The sequence below is a fragment of the Nicotiana tabacum genome, chromosome 22 (genome assembly GCF_000715075.1).
Source record: "Nicotiana tabacum cultivar K326 chromosome 22, ASM71507v2, whole genome shotgun sequence".
Lineage (NCBI taxonomy): Eukaryota > Viridiplantae > Streptophyta > Magnoliopsida > Solanales > Solanaceae > Nicotiana > Nicotiana tabacum.
Window position 1 is genome coordinate 130,144,779 of NC_134101.1, and position 12,634 is coordinate 130,157,412.

A 12,634-nucleotide genomic window follows, 5' to 3' on the forward strand; every position below is an offset into this window, starting at 1 on the left:
TCAAGTACATCACATGCCTCCTCATAAGAAAACTTCATAAAATTTCCCCCGGCCAATTGGTTAACAATGCATTGATTTGTAGTATTTATGCCCCGGTAGAAGGTTTGTTGGATCATGGCCTCGGTCATATCATTATTTGGGCATTCCTTTACCATTGTTCTATACCGCTCCCAAATCTCATGCAAAGGTTCCGTTGGCTCTTGCTTGAAGGCTAATATTTCAACTCGAAGTGCCGCCATATGACTAGGAGAGAAGAATTTGGCAATAAACTTATCCGCCAACTCATCCCAAGTTGTGATGGAATGGTTGGGGAGTCTCTCGAGCCAATCCAATGCCTTTCCCCGAAGTGAGAATGGGAAAAGTCTCAATCTCAACGCATCCTCGGACACATTCATCTGTTTGACCCCCCATAATGTATCTACGAACCCCTTGAGATGTTTGTAGGCATTTTGATTTGCAGCGCCCGTGAAGTACCCACGATGCTCAAGTAAGGTCAACATCATATTGGTTATCTGAAAGTTGCCTGTCTGGATTCGGGGAGGGACAATAGCACTTGCGTAGCCCTGGTTCGGTAATACTCTGGGAGCCACTCTTGGAGGAACCGGGGGAGGGTCTGGAATATTGTTATTTGGATTAGCATTGGCATTCCTGCCTCTCCGTTGACCTTGAGGTGCAAGAGGCACCTCATCTTGCTCAAGATCATCTACCTCCTCCCCCGCTATCACGTTTCCAAGAGGATCATTAGCGTTGTTTAAAGCCATGTTGGTACCTGAGTAATGACACAAAGAAGTAAGTAACAAAGAAGGAAAGAAGAACAACACACAAAACTAACTAAATAGATAGCCAAAACCGTTAGCTCCCCGACAATGACGCCAAAAAGTGATCGCTACCAACTCCACACTACTAAAAAGTAGGAAGAGAGGGTCGCATGAGGGTCGGGATCGATTTTCACTGGGAGCTAGGAATGGAGTCGAGTATCTATCTAGACTAGAGTTGTGTAATTGTTCCAAATGTCACTTCCAAACGTCTTTTGAATTTTCTTTAACAAACTAATATTATCAATTATTAATTAGAACTAAATTATGCTAATAAGAAAATTGCTAGAGTTGAATCTAATGGGTAGAAAGTCACTAGGGTAGTGACTTTCACCTAGGTTGCTAATTGACGGGTAAATACTTCTAAGGTTCGATTGATATGATTGGGGAAATATGTTATAACCGTTGCACAATTTTACCCACTCTCACACCTCTTGGTAGAGAGAGTGATTTTGCCCAATTGACTCTCTCGAGACCAAATGGGTAGGCAAATTAGCTCAAGCAACTAGGGTTCAAGTTGGGTAATTACTCTCTCGAGGTTTAACCTTTAGTTGGGACTATCAATTCTCTTGAGTCCATCCCAATTCCTTGTTGGGTCAATTTTGGAGACTTAGACTCTCTTTCTCAAGAAGAGCCAAGTCAACTTAGCACAAACCAGTGTTTGCAACCACTAATTCATAGATTAAACCATAAAATTGATTCAAATAACAAACACTCATAGTCAATCTAACATCAGATGGAAACACCCATCAATTACCCATACTAGGGTTGAGCTACAATCCTAGCTAATGGGTTTAGCTACTCATGCTTGAAGGAGAAAATAGAGAAATAGATGAAGAACAAGACATATTAATTTAAAAGCTAATGTAAATACAGAGAATCTATGGTAAAATCTTAGTTAAGATGCCAAAATGGCTACACAATAGCTTCTCATGAGCGCAGCTACGTTCTGGAATTAACTGATGACCTAAAAATGGTAAAATATTCGTTTTAAACTAGGCTGGAAAAATTGGACAAAAATACCCCTGCGGGGTCAGTGCGGGCCGCATAAAATGGACCGCGGCCGCACTAGGCTCTTGGACTTCAATTCTGGGCTCTCTGAGCTTGGGCTCTGTGGACCGCATAGAATGGACTGCGGCCGCGGAGGCAGCTGGCGCGGTCCATACAAAAATGACCGCGGACCGCATGGCTTGAACTTTGGCATTTTCCATTTTCTGAATCTCTCTTCCGCGGACTGTACAAAAAGGTAGTGCGGCCACGGAACCTTCACCGCGGACTGCGCAATGTGTACTGTGGCCGTGTTGCCTGAAGCCTGGTTTTGCCATCTCTCTGAATCTCTCTTCTGCGGACCGGACAAAAAGGTAATACGGCCGCGGAACCTTCACCATGGACCGCGCAATGTGTACTGCGGCCGCATTGCCTGAAGCCTGGTTTTGCCATCTCTCTGAATCACCTAGTGTGACTGCATTTGACTTTGTATTTTATACTTGAGCAGGTTTCACTCCTTTTGAGCCGAACTTTGACATTTCATCACTTTGTCGATCAAACCTACAATCAAGCACAACTTATGAGTCTTTTGGGACTATTTTGTAACAATTTATAATCAAAGCATAGGCAAGAAGGATCATGAATGAGACTCAAAGGAACTATACAGTCATCGAGAAAGAGTTTTTGGCTATTGTGTTTGCTATAGAAAAGTTTCGACCTTGAAAGAACTGAAGGCCTACCTGTCGTTGCCACCATTGCTCGCTAAGGAGAACCCGGAAAATGCCTACTTGTCTACTTGGCCGTGTCCGATGTCACAGTAAGTGCAGTCTTGGTACGAGAAAATAAAGTTACGCAATCTCCGATCTATTATATTAGCAAAACTTTAGTCGACGCTGAAACAAGGTACCCCCACCTTGAAAAGTTAGCTCTGGCCCTGGTCATAGCATCACGAAAGCTTAGACCTTATTTCCAGTGCCACCCCATCTCGGTCACAACTTTTCCTTTAAGAAGTATCTTGTACAAACCCGAATTTTTGAGAAGATTGGCCAAGTGGACCATAGAGCTAAGCGAGCACGATATAACCTAACAACCGCGAATAGCGATAAAGTCGCAGGGTCTTGCTGACTTCGTCGCCAACTTCAGTGTGAAGATAACGTCCGAAGTCAAGAAGGAAAGCGCCATTACCTCTACCGGAGTACGCGACATGTGGGTCATGTACACCGATGGCGCTTCTAACACATTTGGATCTGGACTGGGACTCGTGCTCGAGGTCCCAACAGGCGAAGTGGTTCGCCAATCCATAAGATGCCCTAATATGACTAACAACGAGGTCGAGTATAAGGCCGTAATTACAGGGTTGAAACTAGCACTTAAATACAGATCACGACGAGTCATCCTTTGATGCGACTCGCAACTCGTCGTCAATCAGGTCACAGGGACTTTCCAAAATAAGGAGCAGCGGTTACAGAAATATCAAACTGAGATTTGCAAAATATTACCTGAGTTCGACGAATGCCAGCTTGATCAAATACCTCGAGCGTAGAACATCAAAGCAGATGGCCTCGCCAAATTGGTTGTTGCCACCAAAAGCATAATCGAAGAGGGGGGCGTGGTCACTCTCCTCCATTCATCACTAGACCATATCGAGGTACACTCTAGAAACTTGACTTGGGATTGGCGCAACCGTATTATCTCATACTTGCAGGACTGAGTGCTCCTACTAGATTAAAAAGAATCCAAGAAGCTTCGAATGCAGACGACTAAGTACAACATCGTCAATAACGACTTGTAAAAAAGAATATTTGGCGCCCCCCTAGCAAAGTACTTAGGGCCAAATCAAATACGACGCATCCTCGAAGAAGTACATGAAGGCCACTGTAGAGCTCACACCGGCAACCGAGCTCTCGTCAGATGCCTCATACGGGCAGGCTATATTGGCCCGCGATGAAGAAGGAAGCCGCCGATTTCGTCAAAAGGTGCGAGCAATGCCAAAGATACTCCCCCATGATTCACCAAGCGGGCGAGCACCTTCATTCAGTCACTTCGCCATGGCTTTCATCAAGTGGGGGATGGACATTGTTGGACCCCTCCCGGCGAGACAAGGTAATGTACGATTCCTTTTGGTTTTAACTGACTACTTCTCCAAATGGGTAGAAGCAGGTGCATTCGCCCAAATACGCGAACAAGAAGTAATCACATTCATATGGAGAAACATCATATGCTGCTTCGGCATCCCCAAAGAAATTAGTTGCGACAACGATCCTCAGTTCACTAGAAAAAAGACCGCCGAGTTCTTCGAAAAATGGCACATCAAAAGTATACTCCCCATGCCATATCACCCCACAGGCAATGGTCAGGTAGAATCCTCCAACAAAATAATATTGAATATCATGAAAAAGAAACTCGAAAACACTATGGGACTGTGACCGGAAGTGTTACCAAAAGTGTTGTGGGCATATTGCACCTAGCCAAAGACGAGCACATGGGAAGCGCCATACTCACTAGTATATGGAACTTATACAATGATACTAGTCGAGATCGGGGAGCCTAGCTTGAGATACTCAAACGAAAGCGGGCAAAGCAATGACGAGAACAGAAGGCAAGACCTCGATGAAGTCGAAGAGCGAAGAGACATGGCCTGCATAAGAATGATAGCTCAAAAAACAAGCAAAGTGGTACTACAACAAAAAAGCCAAAATTAGGACACTCAAAGTCGGGGATAACGTACTCAAAGCCAAAACACAAGCGAGCAAAGATCCACGAGAAGGCAAACTGGGAACCAATTGGGATGGCCCATAAAACATCACGACGACAGCAAGCAAAGGGTCATTCCAACTGAAAACAATGGAAGGAAAATTACTATCAAACAATTGGGACATCGCCCACCTCAAATACTTCAACTTCTAAGGATAAACGCCTCCCAAGTCGTACTTTTTTCCCTTACCATAGTTTTGTCCCAGTTGGGTTTTCTCGGGAAGGTTTTTAACGAGGTGACGAAGAGAGCGTCTTAGAGTTTTTTGTATAAGTTCATTGCTCGACCTATCAACTACTTTTCCTGGTCGACCAATGAAGGGACTAGATGGATTGGGACTTCAGAAAAACACACAAACTTCAACGTATGTAAACTTCTCCAATGGATATGTATAAACAAAGTGAAATATGCATGCATGAATTTTTCTCCACCAAGTTCATATATTACGCCAAGTCAAACATTCGACTTTGTTCGAATCATTTAAAGAGTCAGACATTCGACCTCGTTCAAATCGACTCACATTCGACCTTGCTCGACTTTATTTACATTCAACCTCATTCGAATCACTTAAAGAGTCAGACATTCAACCTCGTTCGAATCGATTCACATTCGACCTTGCTCAAATTTATTTACATTCAACCTCGTTTGCATTATTTAAAGAGTCAAACATTCAACATCGTTCGAATCGACTCACATTCGACCTCATTCGGATTTGTTTACATTCGACCTCGTTCGAATCACTTAAAGAGTTAGACATTCGACCTTGTTCGAATCGATTCACATTCGACCTCGCTCTTATTTATTTACATTCGACCTCGTTCGAATCATTTAAAGAGTTAGACACTCGACCTCGTTCGATTCGACTCACATTCGACCTCGCTCGAATTTAACATTCGACCTCGCTCGAATTTATTTACATTCGACCTCGTTCGAATCATTTAAAGAATTAGACATTCCACCTCGTTTGAATCGACTCACATTCAACTTTGCTCGAATTTATCTACATTCGACCTCGTTCGAATCGACTCACTTTCAACTTCACTCGAATCGATACGAGTAACCGCCAGTGGCCCTAGAATCAAAGCAACAGCGACTCGAGGAATGAGGAAACTCATCAGGAAGACGTGCAATGATGACACATGCGTTGTGATTCACCCTGTACCAACCCCATGACCCATGAATATCAAAACAACATGTCATGGCTTGGCAACGAACACCTCTACTCGATCTCCATGCCAGAAATTTCCTCACAAATTGCCAACTGAAAAAGTCCGTTCACCGAGGCCGACTAGAAGGAGACCCCGACAAGCGGAGGGACTAACTGTACAACCTTGATACCGTTATATATATGTATTTGATATGGTATTTTGAGTGGAACATTTTTGTAAAAAAAATAGTTTGAAATATATGATTTTATATAGTTATTAATATTACTATTTTCGAATATGTTTCAAATTATACACATAATATGAGTAAGTTTACGAGATTTTTTTATTGTAAAGATTGAAATTATTTTCTCACAAGAAAATAAGGTTATCTTTTTACCATTTTATGAATTAAGTGTACAAAAATTTGTACTCTTTATATGAGATTAGAAAAATTATAAGTTGAGAATATATATATATTTTTATATAGATATTTTAATGAAATAATAGTGTATGTATTTATTTTATATGGTACCACATGACCATGATAGTAAGTTATATAAAGTGTGTTAAAAGTAAGTAGTATTTTAAGTAATTAGAGATAATCCTTAATTATGTAAATTATTAGGTAATGGGGGAATTAACTAGTTAATTAATAATTAACTAGTTGAGTAATTAATGTCTTTGGATAAGGGTAATGAGGCAAGAACGTGGCAACAAGGATAGCTCCATATTGTGACTCTTAATCACAATTGCTAGGTGGCTAAATTGGAGGAATTTTGGTGGCCAAAGTCTTACGAGAGTGGGGCCCACAACCCCGATATTAAGAGACTTTTTCATATGCTTAGTTTATACATATACTTGCTTGCTAACAGATGAGTCATATAGAGTTTGTTGTCAAGGAATTTGCTAACGGATGAAAGATGAGTATCAAAGAATTTTCTCGCGGATGAGAAAGCATCAAGCAAATATCATGTTCTTCAATAGTAACGTTAGTTACTTCAAACAATTCATGCAAGATTGTGTCTTAGCAACATGAGATTTTGCAATTTTAAGGAGTATGGTGCAATTTTTCTCAAGAATATCACACAGATTTTTCCTTACTTCGATCTCGCCATTATGTGTTCTTCATAAAAGACGTGTGTTAGAGAGATTGTTAAGAGAATTGAATTTGGTATGTTAAGGCTATTCCTTATTTCTTTTGGCATGATCCATACGACACAAACGAAACGAGCAAACTTACAATTTCCATACATGACTCTATTCATAGAAATACTAGAGATGCTTATGTTCTTGACTCCCCATGTGTCATATTATTCTATCATCTGTTCATGGGTCTCAGAAAAATACGTAAGTTGAAAAAAGTTTACTTTATGATATTACTCAAAAGCATAATGGTCTTATGACATTCCAAGAAATTTTATTGACGTACTTCTCATGCATTGCATTCATGTAAATTGACCAATGACCAGATGGCGTTATATACACGTATATATGTATATGGGATATGAGAAAAGGTTATGACGTTATGTACGCACCACCACATGATCAACTGATATACATTGATGATTTGCCCACAATGGTCGAGATGATATGATGGGATGCCCTCAGAGACTTGATGATGTTATGAACACATGTACCAATGCACGACATGACATTCATACGCATATGCATGACACTATAAGTATTATATGATTTATAGAGTTATCCAGACTTACATGTCGAGTCTTTTACTCCATGTTTCTCCCATGTCAATGTCTATTACTTACTGATTTTCATTCCTTATATACTTTGTACATTATTTGTACTGACGTCCCTTTTGCTTGGAGACGCTGCATTTCATACCCGCAGGTCCCGATAGACAGGTCGAGAGTCCTCTAAGTAGGCTATCAGCTTAGCAGAAGATGTTGGTGCGCTCCATTTGCTCCGGAGTTGCTTGTTTGGTCAGTATGATTTAGACATGTATTGTTTGGTATAACGGGGTCCTGTCCCAGCCTTTATGTTAAGTATGTACTCTTAGAAACTTGTACACAGATGTCATGTATACGAATACTTGTATTGCCTTGCCGGCCTATGTTTAGAGTTTACAAATGATCGTGTTAGCCTTATAGGCCCGATATCATATGTATAATTTTTTATATTAGTTTGGGTCATCTTATATTGAGTATTCCCCTATGTTTATTCTGGTTAGCCTATGACGGTCCGTTTGGCCCATTTTGCAATGAAAGTACTATAAGAAAGATATGTTATGTTGGTACTCGGTTAAGTAAGGTATCAGATGCTCGTTGTGGCCCATAGGTTTTGGTCGTGACACTGTATGGGTCAAAATCTTACTGAGAAAGTTGGGCGTGGAAATATCGGAAGGTGAAAAGACTGTGTCCTGAGTTGGGCAGATAGGACGAGGTTGACCAAAGCCCAATAACGAACAGTCGCAGAGCGAGCCATAGAAGTCGAGGTCAAATAGCGAAAGATAGGAATAACGGCTAGTGTAGTCTTGGAACTAGTGACAAGAATATTCTCCTGGATATTCCCTTTGTTGTAATTTTTAGGATTTTTAGAGAATATCTCTTATAAATAGAAAGAGAGAGAGAGAGAAGAAAAAAGGCACATGAGATTGAATCTAAGAAAAACTATTGTAAGAAGTTGACCATTGAGAGAAAATACAAAGTTTACCTTTACATAGTAATTGATTTCATCTATTATTATTCTTTTCCACTCACATAATCCAAGAAAGCATTACTCATATTCTTGGTGACTGCCACATTTCGTTGTCAGAAGGAAGAATCTTCCATATCATTTGATATTTGGGTGACTTGTTCTTCCTATTTACATTTATTATCATTTCTCATATTTATTGCTCATTATTCATTCTTCATTTATTCCCAAAGGTGTGCATTAAATGACTGAATATATGGGTATAAGCATTTGATAAATAGTCTCACCCAAATTCTAATCTCGGATCTACAACTTATTATATTTAATTAGAACTTACCTACCATCATTCACTTAATTAGTTTAACAAAAAGATTTAAGACTTTTTGGTCAAACAGAATTATGTGCAGTTAACAAAAGCATTTTGTGAGGATGAGTTCTTAACAACTCAATCAAGAACCTTGGATAAATGTCACTTTTCTTCTAACTTTTAACTTTAGAATTCTTCTGGGTACAGTTTGCGAAAAAGAATCACTGAGGATGTTGAGATGGATGTGTAGGCATACTATGAAGGACCGGATTAGGAATGAAGTTATTAGGGACAAGGTGGGTGTGGCCCCTGTGGAAGACAAGTTGCGGGAGTCGAGACTGAGATGGTTCGGGCATGTGAAGAGGAGAGACACCGATAGCCCAGTGAGGAGATGCGAGAGGTTGACCATAGAGGGTCAGAGGAGAAGTAGAAGGAGGCCTAGGAAGTACTAGGGAGAGGTGATTAGGCAAGACATGACACTACTTCAGCTTACCAAGGACATGACCCTCGATAGGGAGGTATGGAGGTCGAAGATTAGGGTTGTGGGTTGACAGATAGTCGAGAGTCTCTTCTAGTCGTACTAGTAGTATTAGTATTAGTCTTGTATTCTCTTATTCCGAGTTCCTTGTTGATTAGACGATGTGGCATTATTGCTGGTAGTTTTCGCACTTTTCTTATAGCTTCGTATTCCTAGTTTCTTTGCTATGACATGTTGTGCTATTTCTTTCTATTATCTTATTTCCTTGCCATTGTTATTGTTTGTTTATTATGTCCTTTTCATTGTTCTTGAGCCGAGGGTATATCAGAAATAACATCTCTTCCTTCATAAGGTAGGGGTAAGGTCTGCGTACACATTACTCTCCCCAGACCCTACATGTGGAATTGCATTGGGTTTTTTATTGTTGTTGTTGTTGTTATTGTTGTAATCAATTTTTTTTGGTTTGAGCCTAAAAAATCTTTTAATAGAAAGCGTTTCTTCCTCTTGAATGTGTCTTCTGTGGCACAAATTCAAAACAACAACTATTTTATGACCATGTCATTTGAGGCATGTAATAGTTGTTTCATTCCCAAATTTCCTTTCTTATAGAGGATTAGCCCAAATGGAAATGAAATCGAAAATATGGATTAGTTACCTCCTATAACAAAGATTGATACTTTATTTATTTTAAATAAATACCCTTTTAAAAATTATATTCCATAGCTACCTTTTGATTTTTTATAGCCAAATATATATTTATGGTCACCTGCCTTAAGCCATAAAATAAGTTTTATATTATTTTTCTCTCTCCACTCAAATTTCTCCTATCCCCTCAAATTTTTCGTATCCCCTGCCCCATATCTATTTTCTCTCTCTCTCTCTCTCTCTCTCTCTCTCTCTCTCATCTTCCACCTTCATCTTACTTTTACAGAGCATCTCAAAGATATTTTTGTTTGTACAGTTTCGACAAAACAAGAAGGGCACAATTTGCATATTTGAAAATCCTCTCTAAATAATTCTTAATTCAGATATTTGGCCTTGTGAGACCATGAAAACTGAGATCTTTTGGGGTTGAAATCTGCCATTAATATCGTTAGCTTCAGCCACTCTTTGGAGTAGAAAAGATAAGTAATCTACGAGTTTTGGCATCAGACTTTGATTTTGAGTGATTTTTAGCTCTGCCATTATTGTATTGGTACTAAAAAAGAAAGGAAAAAGGGGAGAGAAAAGGGATGTGTTGCTTAGGAAAATCGTTGGCGGCAAGGACGATGTGGTAGATAAGAAAGTGAAAATTGAGGTTTCTATTCCGAGGGAATTGTTATTTTCATCTGCTGAGACGACATTAGGGTTGTTCTTGAACAAAGACGACAGAGTTTGGAGCTAAGCAACTTGAATTTTTTGTTAATATATTTCAATGTATTTCTATGTATCTCGCTGTATTTCCATGTATTTCATTGTATTCATTGTCTTTTTTTTTCATTGTATTTCAATGTATCTCGCTATATTCCATGTATTTCATTGTATTCTGTCTCGTTGTATTCCATGAATGTATTCATATATTTTTTTAATTAATATAATTTATGTATTCAGATGTATATATGTATTCAAATTGCTCTGTTTTTGTTGTATTTATCGGCTGGAAAAAATATTCAGTAGATTTTCTCTAAAGATTGCTATGTTTATGGGGTGTTTTTCAGTTGAGAATCTTTTTTATAACTGGAAAAACAAATTTTTTGTGTTATAATTGAGTTTGTTGAGTTATATTAGGAGTCTATTATGTTAATTGATTCACTTTTCGTTTAAAAACAGCTGAATAGACCATGAATCGCGCTATTTACGTTACTGTATTCACAAATACATATCGTGAATACAATCGAATACAATAATCTGTCTAGCTGTAATCCCTTGTTTCACGCCGTGAATACAGTCGAATACAAAAATCTGTCTAGCTGTAATCCCCTATTTCACGCCTAGAAATGCTACTGTATTCATGAATACAGTAGCTTAAATACATCGAATACACTCTAAAAACCTTAAAAATATAGCTATAGGAAGTAATATAGTAAATGATAGCGATAACTAGCTAATAATCACTAAAACACAGTGGTTTCTAAAAGTTTCCCTTTTTTTTCCTTCCTATTTTCTATTTCTTGGGGGAGCTAAAAAGGGTGAGAAGGAGCGGTCTGTGAACTGGACCACGAAGACCTAAAAAAGTTAAAGTGACAGTTCTTTAAATTGAACTCAAAGAAAGGAATCCAAACACATTAGGAAGTTACCATAGTTTAATGTTGTATACAAAAAGGGGACCAAACTACAAATTCCTACTTCTTCTCTTTTCTATACTTTAATAAAAAGATATGAGGCTACCCTATTAAAGTTAAGACTTTTTCTTTCCAAAGACTCATCTTTTAGAATTTTTAAGGAATTCTTTTCCCGTTTGTTGGGCAGGGTTTGAAAATTGATTCTAATTTTTTGGAGGAAACCAAAAAACAAGAGAGTTAATTGATTAGTTTTTTATTTCTTTTGACTCGGCTAATTCGGATTTATATTAGGAATTTCATTCATTTCACCACATGATTATTTCCTTATTAATAAAAAGAAAGAAAGCAATTCATTTCAAAAGACAACAACTAAAGTTTGAAGTGATGCTTCCATCCAGCAGTATTGTGATTAAATATTTACCAGTTCAACTAAAAATGTTTAAGGGACCATCAAAAAGTGCAATCTACGTGAATTAATAACACAATGAAACAAATACGGAAAGCACAATCAATTTGACTTCCAATCAAATGATGAATCCCTTTAAGATGTTTGCTATATATAGAAAATAAATGCCTAAGAATGTCGCTCTTGACTGACTAGAGAATTGACATATATATATATATATATATATATATATATATATATATATATATATATATATATATATACGAATAAAAACTTCTTGCAACTGCTTGAATTAACCACATCACAAAGGCTTTAATATTAGTTTCTTCATGTACAAAATAAGGAATGAGTAATCGCATTCATGTTCAGTCAAATTAAAATAATACTTATGGTTTATGTGTATTCCTTGGAAGATATCAAAACGTATTTTTAATAATGTTCTTCTGATTGAATATTTTTTAAATTCCAATATATGACGATATAATAGCATACAAATAATGGCAGCTAAGGTTTAGGAAAAAACATTCAGATGGGGTAACATTATGTATCAACCGCATTGACATTGACAGGATAACTTATTTACTTATATAAGTAGTAGTAACAATGTGAATAATTATTACGCTGATAGTATATTTTAACCGGTTAGTACATGTTATTTATCATTCCCTCCATTGCAATTTATGTGTTGGTATTCAATTGGACGTGGAGTTTAAGAAAGAAAAGAAGACCTTTGTACTTTGTGTTGTAAAAAACCATAGAAATTTGTGGTGTTATAAAGCATCTCATTAAAAGTAAATTCAAAGTTTAAAGTTAAATTATTTCTAAATT